This window comes from Schistocerca nitens, chromosome 2 (assembly GCF_023898315.1).
Source record: "Schistocerca nitens isolate TAMUIC-IGC-003100 chromosome 2, iqSchNite1.1, whole genome shotgun sequence".
In the NCBI taxonomy this organism is placed as follows: Eukaryota; Metazoa; Arthropoda; class Insecta; order Orthoptera; family Acrididae; genus Schistocerca; species Schistocerca nitens.
In genome coordinates, this window is record NC_064615.1 from 989785575 (window position 1) to 989801563 (window position 15989).

Genomic DNA, 15989 nt, shown 5'->3' on the forward strand with positions numbered 1-15989 from the left:
GCTTTAGGAAGGTTTAAATAGTCCTCATGGATCTGTTACTCAGGCGACATCCAATGACGATTCCACTTTCGAAGTAAATGAGCTCTCCAAGCCATCGATTCTGTAATATTGTCTCTCTAAAGCCTCCTTTTGAAGTGACATCTAGAGGTTAATTCCGTACTGCGTCCGGATACTTTTGATCAGAGAGCGTGTACGTACTCGTATATTTCAACATGGAAAAGTAATCGAAAAGTACTGAAAGTAGTGCCATTCCCATGGTCTTCATTCACTTTCTGGTGACTATCGAATACATTGAAATAACTCCACAAAGCCAGGTAATCAGATACAGTAATATGGAAATAAAACTCACAAGAAACTGGCAGATCGAAAAAGAGAATTGAGCAAGAAAGTAAGAAGGAAGAGAAAAACTGCATACTCACATGAAGCTTGCTTAAACTTTTACTAACTGTACTAGGACTGCAGGTCGCGGAGTATATGGAGTCAATGAGAGGTAAATGGAAAACTAACATTATTTGAAGACAGAAGCCACTGAATTGTATTTGAAACTGGTGAATGTGTAAGGGCTGTGCTCTTGTATGGGCAGCTTGCTTTATTGTGGAGTGCTTGCAACACAAAAGACTTAGCATAAGCAATTGCAATTAGAGATGAGTGGGACACGGCTAGTAGTTTAGGGCATACGAATCAGGTCCCTCGTGAATGTTAACGTATTTCCCGAATAGTTTCTTAAGCCATACAAAACTATTCCACTTGCTGTGTAAGACATGTGAGCTAGGGGAAATATTCTCAGACTTCAAGATGAATGTAATAATTCCCAATTTCAGAAGAGTCAGCTACTGTAGGGTATGGAGTCTACCGATCAATCATTTTAATCAGTCATGATTGGAAAATAATGACACGATTTATTTGCAGAAAAATGGAAAAACTGGTAGAAGCTGACGTCAGGGAAGATCAGATTGGGGTCCAGAGAAATGTAGGATCGCGTGTGTAATACTCACCCTATGGCACGTCTTAGAAAGAAGGCTGCAGAAAGGCAAATTAGAGTAATTTTATGTAATTTGTAAGTTTAGAGCAGGGGTGTCCACTATATGGAATACAAGGTAATTCTGTGGTACTTATGTACAATTGCCATACAGAACCTTTTTCACCTAATTCCGATCATTGCAAGTCGGTAGAAGTTTGAAATCTTCATTTAGATTACAGTTAGTACATATGTTGGCTATGTAACAGCACAGTATCTCTGTTATAACAGGTTTAATTTGGTATCATATCCATTGCAACTAATAAGAACCACATTTGAACACGAATATCTCTATAATGGGCTTTTCAGAACTCTTCATACTTTCGAGTGCAGTATCTACCGCAGCAGATAATCGTTACGAATCAAAATGTGTCAGTATCGCACGTGATGGCGAAAGCTATTTCCCTTTCGCTCCGTCGCCCAGCTGTGGTCATCACCCTCATTCCACTCGTTCACCTCCCTTCCACCAATCAAAAGTAAAGAAAGTTATTTATAACGCGGTTGTACTGTACTACACTCCTGGAAATGGAAAAAAGAACACATTGACACCGGTGTGTCAGACCCACCATACTTGCTCCGGACACTGCGAGAGGGCTGTACAAGCAATGATCACACGCACGGCACAGCGGACACACCAGGAACCGCGGTGTTGGCCGTCGAATGGCGCTAGCTGCGCAGCATTTGTGCACCGCCGCCGTCAGTGTCAGCCAGTTTGCCGTGGCATACGGAGCTCCGTCGCAGTCTTTAACACTGGTAGCATGCCGCGACAGCGTGGACGTGAACCGTATGTGCAGTTGACGGACTTTGAGCGAGGGCGTATAGTGGGCATGCGGGAGACCGGGTGGACGTAACGCCGAATTGCTCAACACGTGGGGCGTGAGGTCTCCACAGTACATCGATGTTGTCGCCAGTGGTCGGCGGAAGGTGCACGTGCCCGTCGACCTGGGACCGGACCGCAGCGACGCACGGATGCACGCCAAGACCGTAGCATCCTACGCAGTGCCGTAGGGGACCGCACCGCCACTTCCCAGCAAATTAGGGACACTGTTGCTCCTGGGGTATCGGCGAGGACCATTCGCAACCGTCTCCATGAAGCTGGGCTACTGTCCCGCACACCGTTAGGCCGTCTTCCGCTCACGCCCCAACATCGTGCAGCCCGCCCCCAGTGGTGTCGCGACAGGCGTGAATGGAGGGACGAATGGAGACGTGTCGTCTTCAGCGATGAGAGTCGCTTCTGCCTTGGTGCCAATGATGGTCGTATGCGTGTTTGGCGCCGTGCAGGTGAGCGCCACAATCAGGACTGCATACGACCGAGGCACACAGGGCCAACACCCGGCATCATGGTGTGGGGAGCGATCTCCTACACTGGCCGTACACCACTGGTGATCGTCGAGGGGACACTGAATAGTGCACGGTACATCCAAACCGTCATCGAACCCATCGTTCTACCATTCCTAGACCGGCAAGGGAACTTGCTGTTCCAACAGGACAATGCACGTCCGCATGTATCCCGTGCCACCCAACGTGCTCTAGAAGGTGTAAGTCAACTACCCTGGCCAGCAAGATCTCCGGATCTGTCCCCCATTGAGCATGTTTGGGACTGGATGAAGCGTCGTCTCACGCGGTCTGCACGTCCAGCACGAACGCTGGTCCAACTGAGGCGCCAGGTGGAAATGGCATGGCAAGCCGTTCCACAGGACTACATCCAGCATCTCTACGATCGTCTCCATGGGAGAATAGCAGCCTGCATTGCTGCGAAAGGTGGATATACAGTGTACTAGTGCCGACATTGTGCATGCTCTGTTGCCTGTGTCTATGTGCCTGTGGTTCAGTCAGTGTGATCATGTGATGTATCTGACCCCAGGAATGTGTCAATAAAGTTTCCCCTTCCTGGGACAATGAATTCACGGTGTTCTTATTTCAATTTCCAGGAGTGTACATGTAAACATGAAATATAGGAAGGGGAATGAAAGGAAAGGGTGGTTGGACTAGGGACTCCGCGTTGCTCCGTGTGATAAGATAGAAATTTGATTCGGTTCTGATGGCCGAAGCGGATAAGGCAACTGTTCATGAGAAGTAGTAAATCCGATATAGAGTCCTAGGCTGGCACAGATTTTCAGGTTACGCTATTGCGTTACCACAATGTCGTGCGTGGTATATTTCCCGCCCTTCCTTTTCCTTCCCATATTTTATGTTTACAAGTTTGAATACCGCCAGGTGGCGAAGCGAGCTTGTGAAGCATCGTGTTTGTGTGGAATAGAGAGTGGGGACCTTTCCACCGACGGTAAGGAACGCAAATGCTTCGCCTTTTCGGAGATGATCGTTCCTAGGCGGCGGGCTGTGGCAATTTCACATTCGTCATTTACGTAGAGGATTTCCCCATTTGCGTCCCTTGTCGTCTCTAGAATGATCCCCCATTCGTCATTTACATATTTATATGAACATGTCCGAAAGAACATACACCACGTATTCGTATAACTGATTCACCTAGATGGGCAATGGATCCACCTTCTTCAGTGCTGATGCACAAGTCTGTATGACCTCCTGCGCGAATCTTAGAGTAGCGAGCATGGAGGAAATGGACAAGGGATGCGGATAGATGGCGCTCGGTGGAAGTGTTGGTCGGCCGTGAGGCGTGCCATGATAGTCCGCGCAGTTGCGATAACACTCTGACCCGAATGGTGCAGTGGTCAATGCACCTTCTCAGTAAACGGGAGATCCTGGGTTCGCATCCAGGGCTAGTAACATCCCGGTCAGGTACTGATTCCACTTAGTGTCCCAAAGCAACTGGAATCAGTAATACCTACCCTTTCCTTTCCGTTCTGCCCACCTCCATCTTAAATTTACGTATTTTCATTACCGCGTCACGTCCCTGCAACTACACGAGGTGGAATACAATCTCTCGGCGCGCAGTGGTCATAACATTTTCGCCCTCCAGTGTAAAGTGTCCGTAGGAATTCAGCTTGTTAAATCGGAAGTAGTTCTCTGAACTCATTCTTTGGTTCTTTCTAGTGCGAATCTCTTGTGTGACTCCTTTTACTTCCGATCACAAGAGGTGTCGCGTTCTCTTACTGCTAACAAGGGAACCTGTCCATCGCACCCCCCTCAGATTTATTTATAAGTTGGCACAGTGGACAGGCCTTGAAAAACTGAACACAGATCATTCGAGAAAACAGGAAGAAGTTGTGTGGAACTATGAAAAAAATAAGCAAAATTAACAAACTGAGTAGTCCATGCGTAAGACAGGCAACATCAAGGACAGTGTAAACTCAGCAGCGCCGTGGTCGCGTGACTATCGTGAGCAACTGCGGAACGAGAGGTCTTTGGTTCAAGTCTTCTCTCGAGTGAAAAGTTTAATTTTTTATTTTCGTACAATTATTATCTGTCCGTCCGTCCGTCCGTCCGTCCGTCCGTCCGATGCGAGGTAACTGCGACGTAGTATGGGGACGCTACACCTAAACAAACATCGAAGCACACGACGTCAATCGACTACAGCGCACGGAAGAGAGAGTATTCCTGCTAACGAGGCTCCCTGGCTGGCAGTTGACTGTTCGCTACTTTGGACGAGAGTGCTTTAAACACGTGAGATGTATTCCGTGGCCAATATGAATCCAGCAAATATAGCTCGCGACTTCAATAACAAGGTCAATGAATATTTTCCGAACTGTAAGGAATCGGAAAGATCCTTAAGCGATCGAACGATTGTCGAACATTAGTATGATTATTTCCTACATTTGTTGATAAACAGTACGTGTGGTGATGATTGTCTGAAAATAAAAAATTAAACTATTCACTTGCTTATTTATTTCATAGTTTCACACAACTTCTTCCTGTTATCTCGATTGATCTGTGTTCAGTTTTTCAAGGCCTATCCACTGTGCCAACTTATAAATAAATCTGAGGGGGGTACGATAGGGAGGTTCCCTTGTAAGAAGAGAGCGGGTGCAGCCACTGCATTTGTTTGCAGCTCCCCGGTGGCATAACGCGCTGGCTTAACGTTCCGTTCCCGGCTACTGAAAGTTGAATCCCGCCTGCGATCAGGCAGGGGGGCGGCTGCATAATTCAGCCAGGCAGCGGAGCTTCCCACGAGAGCTGTTGGCCGTAACTAGCCGCGCCCTGGCCTCCCCCCCCCCTCCCCACTCCCACCCCCAGTGCGGTACAGAACTTGAGCTCTCCCAAGGCTTCCACAGCAGGCACTGCGACCGGAACACAGCCCCCGTTCCGGATCCTGCTATAAATCGCCAGCAGCGTCTTCCGTTCAGATCGCGTGGTCGACATCCACTGCTCTTTGGACAAGTGCACCTTCGATGTGACTGGAATTACAGTCAACTTCAGTAGAGAAAAAAAAATCCCAATACGCAGAAGTGACCGTAAATCACTGCTGCTGCAGAGGTGTACCTTGCGGAAAATAAGAAAATGACGGTATAAATTTTGTGTGTAGGAAGATGGTATATGTTCATTCGGACATGTCCGAAAGAACAGATATACAGGGTGAGTCACCTAACATTACCGCTGGATATATTTCGTAAACCACATCAAATACTGACGAATCGATTCCACAGACCGAACGTGAGGAGAGGGGCTAGTGTAATTCGTTAATACAAACCATAAAAAAATGCACGGAAGTACGTTTTTTAACACAAACGTACGTTTTTTTTAAAATGGAACCCCGTTAGTTTTGCTAGCACATCTGAACATATAAACAAATACGTAATCAGTGCCGTTTGTTGCATTGTAAAATGTTAGTTACATCCGGAGATATTGTAACCTAAAGTTGACGCTTGCGTACCACTCCTCCGCTGTTCGATCGCGTGTATCGGAGAGCACCGAATTACGTACGGATCCAAAGGGAACGGTGATGGACCTTAGGTACAGAAGAGACTGGAACAGCACATTACGTCCACATGCTAACACCTTTCTATTGGTCTTTTTCACTGACGCACATGTACATTACCATGAGGGGTGAGGTACACGTACACACGTGGTTTCCGTTTTCAATTACGGAGTGGAATAGAGTGTGTTCCGACATGTCAGGGCAATAGATGTTCAATGTGGTAGCCATCATTTGCTGCACACAATTGCAATCTCTGGCGTAATGAATGTCGTACACGCCGCAGTACATTTGGTGTAATGTCGCCGCAGGATGCCACAATACGTTGTTTCATATCCTCTGGGGTTGTAGGCACATCACGGTACACATTCTCCTTTAACGTACCCCACAGAAAGAAGTCCAGAGGTGTAAGATCAGGAGAACGGGCTGGCCAATTTATGCGTCCTCCACGTCCTATGAAACACCCGTCGAACATCCTGTCAAGGGTCAGCCTAGTGTTAATTGCGGAATGTGCAGGTGCACCATCATGCTGATACTACATACGCCGACGCGTTTCCAGTGGGACATTTGCGAACAACGTTGGCAGGTCATTCTGTAGAAACGCGATGTATGTTGCAGCTGTTTGGGCCCCTGCAATGAAGTGAGGACCAATGAGGTGGTCGCCGATGATTCCGCACCATACATTTACAGTCCACGGTCGCTGTCGCTCTACCTCTCTGAGCCAGCGAGGATTGTCCACGGACCAGTAATGCATGTTCCGTAGATTCACTGCCCCGTGGTTTGTGAAACCTGCTTCATCGGTAAACAGGTAGAACTGCAACGCATTCTCTGTTAATGCCCATTGACAGAATTACAAAAATGGTTCAAATGGCTCTGAGCACTATGGGACTCAACTGCTGAGGTCATTAGTCCACTAGAACTTAGAACTAGTTAAACCTAACTAACCTAAGGACATCACAAACATCCATGCCCGAGGCAGGATTCGAACCTGCGACCGTAGCGGTCTTGCGGTTCCAGACTGCAGCGCCTTTAACCGCACGGCCACTTCGGCCGGCCACAGAATTACACTCGATGATTAAAGTCATCACCATGTAATTGCTGATGTAGCGACACATGAAACGGGTGAAAGCGGTGACGATGCAGTATGCGCATGACACTACTTTGACTCAGTCCACCAGCTCTCGCAATGTCCCGTGTACTCATGTGTGGGTTCATGGCAACAGCAGCTAACACACCAACTGCACCCGCTTCTCCTGTGACGGGTCTGTTACGGACCCGTTTGCGTGCTACAACCATACCTGTTGCATACAGTTGGCGGTAGATGTTTTGCAATGTGCGGCACGTTGGATGCTCTCTGTCCCGGTACCGTTCTGCATATTCCCTGCAGGCTTCAGCTGCATTTCGTCGACACTCGCCATAGATGAGTATCATCTCCGCCTTTTCAGAGTTCGAATACACCATGGTCACAGTTCCTACAACACTACACTATCACAGACATCTGGTAACACGGTGTACTACAGTTGGTCTGCGTGCGGAGACGAATGCAGAATAACAATAGCAGCAAGCGCTACATGTGGACACTGCGACAGCTAGACCAAACCACAACAGTGCACTACAGCCACACTCGTAAACACGGTCGTCATCGTAAACATGTCCCTGCAGATGCTGCTCGCCGACCGTGGCCCGTGTTTGTTACAACACGCAACTGAACGTCGGAGGTTTCAAGCGTCAACTTTAGGTTACAATATCTCCGGATGTAATTAACATTTTACAATGCAACAATCGGCACTGATTACGTATTTGTTTATATGTTCAGATGTGCTAACAAAACTAACGTGGTTCCATTTAAAAAAACGTAGGTTTGTGTTAAAAAACATACTTCCGTGCATTTTTGTATGGTTTGTATTAAACAATTATACTAGCCCCTCTCCTCACGTTCGGTCTGTGGAATCGGTTCGTCAGTATTTGATGTGGTTTACGGAATATATCCGGCGGTAACGTTAGGTGACTCACCCACAGGGTGAAAAGTATGTAAACCGACAAACTCTGGGAGGTTGTAGGGGACATTAAAACAAATATTTTTTCCTATGGGGATTATTTAAACCAGTGGAGGCCGTATTACGCTCTTCAGTTGTTAGAGGGCGTATTACGCTCTTCAATTATAGGCAACTGCTGTCCGTCAGTGTAGTAGTGCATTGTCTCTGTTTACTAATGGAGCGATACACCTGGAGTGAGTACACTGATATGGTTGGTGAGTACTACGTAGCGCACCACAACGGACGAGCTGCACAGCGGGTTTATTAACAACAATATCCTAATCGCCGTATCCCGCATCATACGACCTTTGGTGCTGTGTCCCAACGTCTGCGTGAGACCGAGTCATTTAGCACATTACCTAGACAGGGACACCGTCGCACGGTAAGAACGCTGCAATTTGAGGAAACTGTCTTGCAGCATGTGGAGCGGGATCCTTCAATCAGCACTCGTGCAATTGCATGTAACATGGGGACGAATCAGACGAATGTGAGAACAGTCCTTCGAGAGCAATTATAACGTCCCTTTCAGTTATAGCATGTCCACAACCTGGAACCAGTTGATTATCCACCCACAGCACAGTTTTCGCAGTGGTACCTGGAGCAGTGTGAAATGCATCCTACATTTCCATCCTCTATGTTGTTTACCGATGAATCAACGTTCGGGCGTGATGGCGTCTTCAACATGCACAATTCGCATGTTTGGAGTGAGGATAACCCACATGCCACAGTTACTAGCGCTCATCGAGTGCGGTTCTTCGTTAATGTGTGGACCGGTGTTGTTGGGGACTGTTTAATTGGGCCGTATCTGCTACCTAGGCCATTAAATGGCAGGCACTATTACAATTTTCTCGCCAGAGCATTGCCAGAATTGCTGGAAGGCGTCCCGTTCCCTACAAGACAACCTTTGTTCACGTGTCAATGAAGGCATTTTTGAAAATCTACTGTAATTGAAATTGGGTTGTGTTAATGTTTTGTTTCTTGGTCATAAAAAAATGGAAATGTATTTGCTGGTTTGATTAATTTGCCGCCAGAGAAATCTTCCTCCTCACAGGAAAAATTACATCAGGGAAAAATATTTGTTTTGATGTCCCCTACAACCTCCCAGAGTTTGTCGGTAGTTAAGGCTCACCGGCCATTTGACCATTTTCTTCTGTGCGGATGCACAAACAGTGCCGGAACTCTTACGGAAATCGGCAAAAAGCGGCGAGTAATGAGTATAATGGGCAGGGGCACTATGAATATAGTGGGGGACGATAAGTTGCGAATGTGTGTCTCACGGGAGGTGTGCCAGAGGCGAGTCCTTGCAGTCGCACTATCCTCTGTGTCCTCGTTGACTCAGATGGATAGAGCGACTGCCATGTAAGCAGGAGATCCCGGGTACGAGTCCCCGTTGACTTATATCAAGGCCTGTATGCAGCTAAAGGGTATTCATTTCACTGTAAAATCAATTTTCACTCTGTAGCGGAGTGTGCGCTGATTTGAAACTTCCAGGCAGATTAAAACTGTGTGCCGTATCGGGTCTCGAACCGGGGACCTCTGTCTTTCGCGAGCAAGCGCTCTGCCGACTGTAGTATCCGAGTACGACTGACAATTCCGCTCCACAGTATTTCCGCCAGTAGCTGGCAGTGGAGGCAGGTCGTGAGTCGACAGCTCAGTAGGTAGTGCACTTCTTCACAAATGGCAAATGTCCCAGCTTCAAGTCCTCGTCGAATAGGCAGTTTTAATCTGCCAGACAGTTTCACTAAGAAACTGTACAATATACATCACCCGACCAAAAAAGTGAAGAATCCCTCAGACATAGTCGGCCGTCAAAATAATTTCGTACACGTACACACTAATGGCAGTTATGCAAAGTTTTCGGTAGCAGACAGGAAGGCCATCGCAGAGTGCTTACAAGGGGAGACCGCCAATTGTGAAATTCAGATTCGATTCATATTGCGCATAATAAAAGCTCATAGCCAGAGGTGTAATGTGGCAAAGCACCAAGATGCACTTCTCAACCGTTGTCGAGAAAATCGACAGTTAAAAGAAACCGTCGCGGTGAAATACTCTCTACGATTTGTAACTTCCTACAGCGTTGTGGCGCAGCGGTAAGCGCTCGGGTTCGTAATCCGAAGGTCGCCGGATCGAATCTCGCGCCATGCAACTTTTTTTTTAGTATTTGTTATTTGTAATAAAATTCCCGGCAATCAGTTGCAACAATTATGCATATAATAAGTTGTTGAAAGTCGTTTGTCGTGGAAAAACTGGCGACTTCGAACATGATTATGTTTTCTGCAAACAAAGTTGTATTTCACAAATATTATTAATTGTTTTCATAATGTTTACACGTGTAGTTAACGGAGGACGTAGAAACGATATTCCGAAACGAATACGTATAGTGTAAGTCAAACGTTCGAATTAGAGACCCCATTATATATATATATATATATATATATATATATATATATATATATATATATATATATATATATATATATATATTTGAATTACAAAAAACAAATACTAAAAAAATTGCATGGCGCGAGATTCGATCCGGCGACCTTTGACTTACGAGCCCAAGCACTTCCCGCTGCACCACGACGCTATAGGAAGTTATACATCGTAGAGAGTATTTCACCGCAACGGTTTCTATTAACTGTCGATTTTCTCGACAACGGCTGAGAAGTGCATCTTGGTGCTTTGCCACATTACACCTCTGGCCATGAGCTTTTATTATGCGCAGTATGAATCGAATCTGAATTTCACAATTGGCGGCCTCCCCTTGTTAGTACTGTTAATGCCAATAGCCACGCCGCAGAGACAACAACGGTTTCCGTCAGATCATCGAAGTAAAGCGTTGTCTCGACATGGCTGGCACTTGGATGGGTTACTGTCAGGATCTGCCGAGTACTGTTGGCAAGTGGGATGCACTCAGTCCTTGTGGGGCCAATTGAGGACTACTTGACTGAGAAGTAGCAGCACCGGTCACGAAAATCGACAACAGCCGGGAGAGTAATGTGCTGAGAACGTGCCCCTCAGTATCCACACCTGGTGAAGCATAAGGGCTGAGGATGACAAGGCGGCCGGTCGGTACCGTTTCGCTTTCTGGCCTGCCTGGCAGGAACATAACAGGCGGGAACTGCGATGGATATTGGTGATTACTCTGAATGACACGAAGAAGTCGCACACTCACGTGAGTTAGCGTAATCAAAAAAAAAAAAAAAAAAAAAAAAAAAAAAAAATGGTTCAAATGGCTCTGAGCACTATGGGACTTAAGATCTATGTTCATCAGTCCCCTAGAACTTAGAACTACTTAAACCTAACTAACCTAAGGACATCACACAACACCCAGTCATCACGAGGCAGAGAAAATCCCTGACCCCGCCGGGAATCGAACCCGGGAACCCGGGCGCGGGAAGCGAGAACGCTACCGCATGACCACGAGCTACGGACTTTAGCGTTATCAGCATCTGACAGAATCTGAAATGGGCCTCATTCTGGGTCTAGATATGGTTAGCTGGTCGAATCGTGCCATATTCAGATCGGTGCGGCGTTCGGATGTGACAGGTCTCTATTGCACTGTGTGGAGACATGAGGGCATGAACACTAGTCGTCATAGCTCCAGTCGACAATGTCTTACCGTCACAAGGAAGGCTACCCATACTGTGCACAAAGCACACTGTAACCCCTTCACAGCTGTGCCTCTCATCCAAGAAGTAGTGATGGGCTGCATGCGACATTCTGTGTCGTCCCCGACCAGTAGCCGAGGTTCGCAGCAGCCGGAGTATGGGATTACCGTCCTAAGCGTACGCTGCCGTTAACACCACAACGCAAAAGGCTGCTTTTTCAGTGGTCTCGCGGTCAGGAGCATAGACTGTTGATGAAGGGCGTCATACTATTTTCAGCGACGAGACAAAATTTTTGACTAAAGCGGATGACCATCTTCGGCGAGTGTATCGGTGAACTGGTGAGAGATGACATTTGTCCAATGTTTTGGAGCGGCACACCAGTGTTAGTCCGGGGATAGTGTAGAGATCCATCGTGTATGACTACAGGTAAGAGCTGATAGTGACTGGAAGAACTCCGACGGCACAGCGTTATGTCACGGACATCCTACATCCTCGTATGCTACCTCAGATGCGACATAGAATACGTGTATATACAGGGTGTAAATTTTAAGTTGACAAACCAGAAGTGATGTCAAAAAAGGGCTCTGAGCACTATGGGACTCAACTGCTGAGGTCATTAGTCCCCTAGAACTTAGAACTAGTTAAACCTAACTAACCTAAGGACATCACACACATCCATGCCCGAGGCAGGATTCGAACCTGCGACCGTAGCGGTCTCGCGGTTCCAGACTGCAGCGCCAGAACCGCGCGGCCACTTCGGCCGGCTATGAAGTGATGTCCTTAGGTTAGTTAGGTTTAAGTAGTTCTAAGTTCTAGGGGACTGATGACCATAGATGTTAAGTCCCATAGTGCTCAGAGCCAAACCAGAATAACTCGAATAATAAGCTTCACACGAAAAAATGTGTAGAATCCAAAGTTGATTATTTTCGAGGGGGACATCTGCTGGTGCTAAAATTAGCCGGCTACCCCAGCCCCTGGGGTTGGGGCGGTAGGTAACTTAATTTCAACTGGGGACCCCCATTTTGTATTGCAGAATCAAGTTTCTACATAAAAAACTACGTACATTTTGTCTTAAACATTAGATATGATTCTTGGTAGTTAGCGTTGTAATTAAAGAAATCCATGTTCTCATTTTTGGTGGAAAATGATTACGGATAATTAAAAAATACTTATTTACTTCGTAAATTTTGTTTCGCTAAAATTAAAATTCTCCCTCTCTCCCCATAATGTGGAGTTTGAGAGAAAAGAATTGGAATTTTACAAATTTTGACCCACATATTAATTTTTATTATAAAATATTATGTTCGTGAGTCAGTCAATTTTTTAGTTAATGAGTTCACTCGTTAGTAAGTAGGATGTTAGGTTGGTTAGTTAGGTAGTCAGATGATTTGTTTGATAATTAAAAGTTTTGTGGCCTCATGACCACGAAACAAACTAAACTTATCCGAATCTGCGGGAAAAATTAATATTTGGGTCAACTTTTGTAAAACTCTAATTCCTCTCTCTCAGACCCCACCCTATGGGGAGAGAGGTAGAGTTTTAGTTTTAGTGAATCAAAATTTACGAAGTAAATAAGTATTTTTTATTTATCCGTAACCATTACCCACGTAAAAATGAGAACATGGATTTGCTTGAATTACAGCGCCAACTACCAAGAATCAAAACACATGTTTGAGACAAAATGTCCGTAGTTTTTTATATAGAATCTAATTCTGCAATAAAATGTGGGTTCCCATTTGAAATTTTAAAGTGGCCTCCCGCCCCACCCCTAGGGGGCTGGGGTGGCCGGCTAATTTTAGCACCAGCAGATGTCCCCCTCGAAAATAATCAGCTTTTGATTCTACACATTTTTCCGTGTGTAGCTTATTTTTCGAGTTATTCTGGTTTGTCAACTTAAAAATTACACCCTGTATAAAGGCAATGCCCTGACTGACTGACTGAATCACTCATCATCGTCCAGCCCAAACCGTTACGGATAGAAACTTGAAGTTTGGAGAGGGTGTGCATCTTACGCCGTAGGCATTGTTTAAGAAGGGAATGACCATAATTCCCCTCCTAAGGGAGTGAAACAGAACATGAAAGGCTTTTTGAAAGCACGTCTTTATTAATGGAATTTTGAAGCTCGAACTTTGAAACCCGGTATTTGGCTTCTCAGTCAGAAAATAAAAAGAAATACGTGTTTCAGCATCTTTGGAAATTAAGCGACTAAGGAGGTAAAGTAGTGGATGAAAGTTTTTTTTGAAAATAAATAGTTACTAAAGAACTACTAAAAGATTTTTGAGGTTACATCTATGACAATTGGTATTTGACCTCTCGGTTAGAAATAAAATAAAATATACGTGTTTCAGTGTTCAAAAATGGCTCTCAGCACTATGGGACTTAACATCTGAGGTCATCAGTCTCCTAGAACTTAGAACTACTTAAACCTAACCAACTTAAGGACATCACACACATGCATGCCCGAGGCAGGATTCGAACCTGCGTCCGTGTCAGTCGCGCGGTTCCGGACTGAAGCGCCTAGAACCGCTCGGCTACCGCGGGCGGCTGTTTCAGTGTTTCTGGAAATTCATTTCCCAAGCGAATGCAATAGAGGCTGAAAATTTTTAAGAAAATTTTTCATTAAATTAAAACCTTAGAAAGCTAAATTTATGAAAATTGGTATTTCACTTCTCGGTTAGATACAAAGAAATATTTGTCAGTGGTGAAAGTTGTTGTGGAAATATCTCCAACAGAACGCAAAAGACATGATTAATGAAACATTTGGAATCCAGCTACCGGAATTGCTTTTTGGTCAGAAGCGCATTCGGAAAAGACCATGCTTATATGGCCTTTATGGCGTGAAAAGCTTAGAAGGTGTTACAGTTATTTGAACAACATAAAAATTTGATTAAATAATAACAAAAAAAATAATAATCTCTGCAGGCATACAGCGGAAGCGAGCGGAGCAGCTGGCTCTAAGCTAGCATAAATATGTACTCATATGTCGTATAGAAAATGGGAAATGTTGTTACCACAAACCTCGAAAAGTTGCTTACCGTCTTACTACAGACATTTACCGTTACTGGCACGTACATCTATGTACCGTCCGCTTGATGTTGAGTTACTGTTGTTGTGACCAGCAGGATCCGCACATGCGTCTCCAATAGAAAATGTGTGAAACCAGCTCGATCGTCAATTCCGTGCCAGTGTCAGTATTAAGGATATCAAAGACGAGTTACAGCTGCGCGTCAGCTTGCCTCGGGACAGATACAATAGCTTTATGACGCGCTTCCCGACTAAGTCATTGCATGCATACAGGCCAGACAGGGTGGAACGTCATACTGATGAGTGAGCTCATACTGAGAAGTTCTTTGTAAATTAGGCTCGATTTTGTAATCACTGAAATAACATAATACATCCACTCAGACCGCGAATTCTCATTTCGTTTCCTCTGCCCAGCTTAGTGATTCACTGTTTTTGTCAAGTAGTGTAATTCCGATCATCTTGAAAAAGATCATATGCGGCAGAAGAGCGATTTAAAAGTTTATTCAGTGTTAAAGGCGACCACAGACGTGAATTTGGTCCGTCACCACGGATTATTCTTTGCCCCTGCCTGCAGTTAAGATCCCTATCCAATTTGTAATCGCCGAACACGCGCCCAAATGCATTGACCTTCTAAGCTTCTCTCCTATTGTCGTCACGCTGCTTGTGCCACTTCTCCTAACATAAAGGTTATGTAAACTTCGAGCTCAGAAACTGTAATCTATGGTAGGATTCTGATCTGCGGGATTCATGAAATGTCTGTGTCGGTGACAGATTAACGAAAGAGTCATCTAATACAGATCATGGTTGTATTTGTACCCTATTTATTGTGAGCATTTCTCATTTTGTGATATACTGAAATATTAGGTCTAAAACTTTGCTTCCGCCGTTTTGCAATAGACGGCAGTAGTGGAAAGTAGTGGTGCAAGTCGTTCGTAGTGTCACATAGTAAGCTTAGGCATTTGAGAACATAACGCCATCAAAATATCAGTCGATTTTTGATGGCATCATAAAGTTATTCTCGACTGAATACGTCAACTTATGAACCCAATTCTTGTCATCTGCGGGAGGTTTTAATTTTCTGCTTTGATAAAGAAATCTGCGGCTGAGGCTCATAAAAAGCTGGGGAAGTCCTATGATGAGACGCCTGTTAGCAGAACTTCACAGAAAATGGTTTACATGCTTCAAGAATGGTGATTTTGACGTTTAAGACCGGCATGGGTGTGAAAGAGAGAAAGCTTTCGATGCTACTGCAACCGACCCGAACATTCACAGGAGATCGTTATCGACCGGCCGCGGTGGTCTAGCGGTTCTAGGCGCTCAGTCCGGAACCGCGTGACTGCCACGGTCGCAGGTTCGAATCCTGCCTCGGGCATGGATGTGTGTGATGTCCTTAGGTTAGTTAGGTTTAAGTAGTTCTAAGTTCTAGGGGACTGATGACCACAGATGTTTAGTCCCATAGTGCTCAGAGC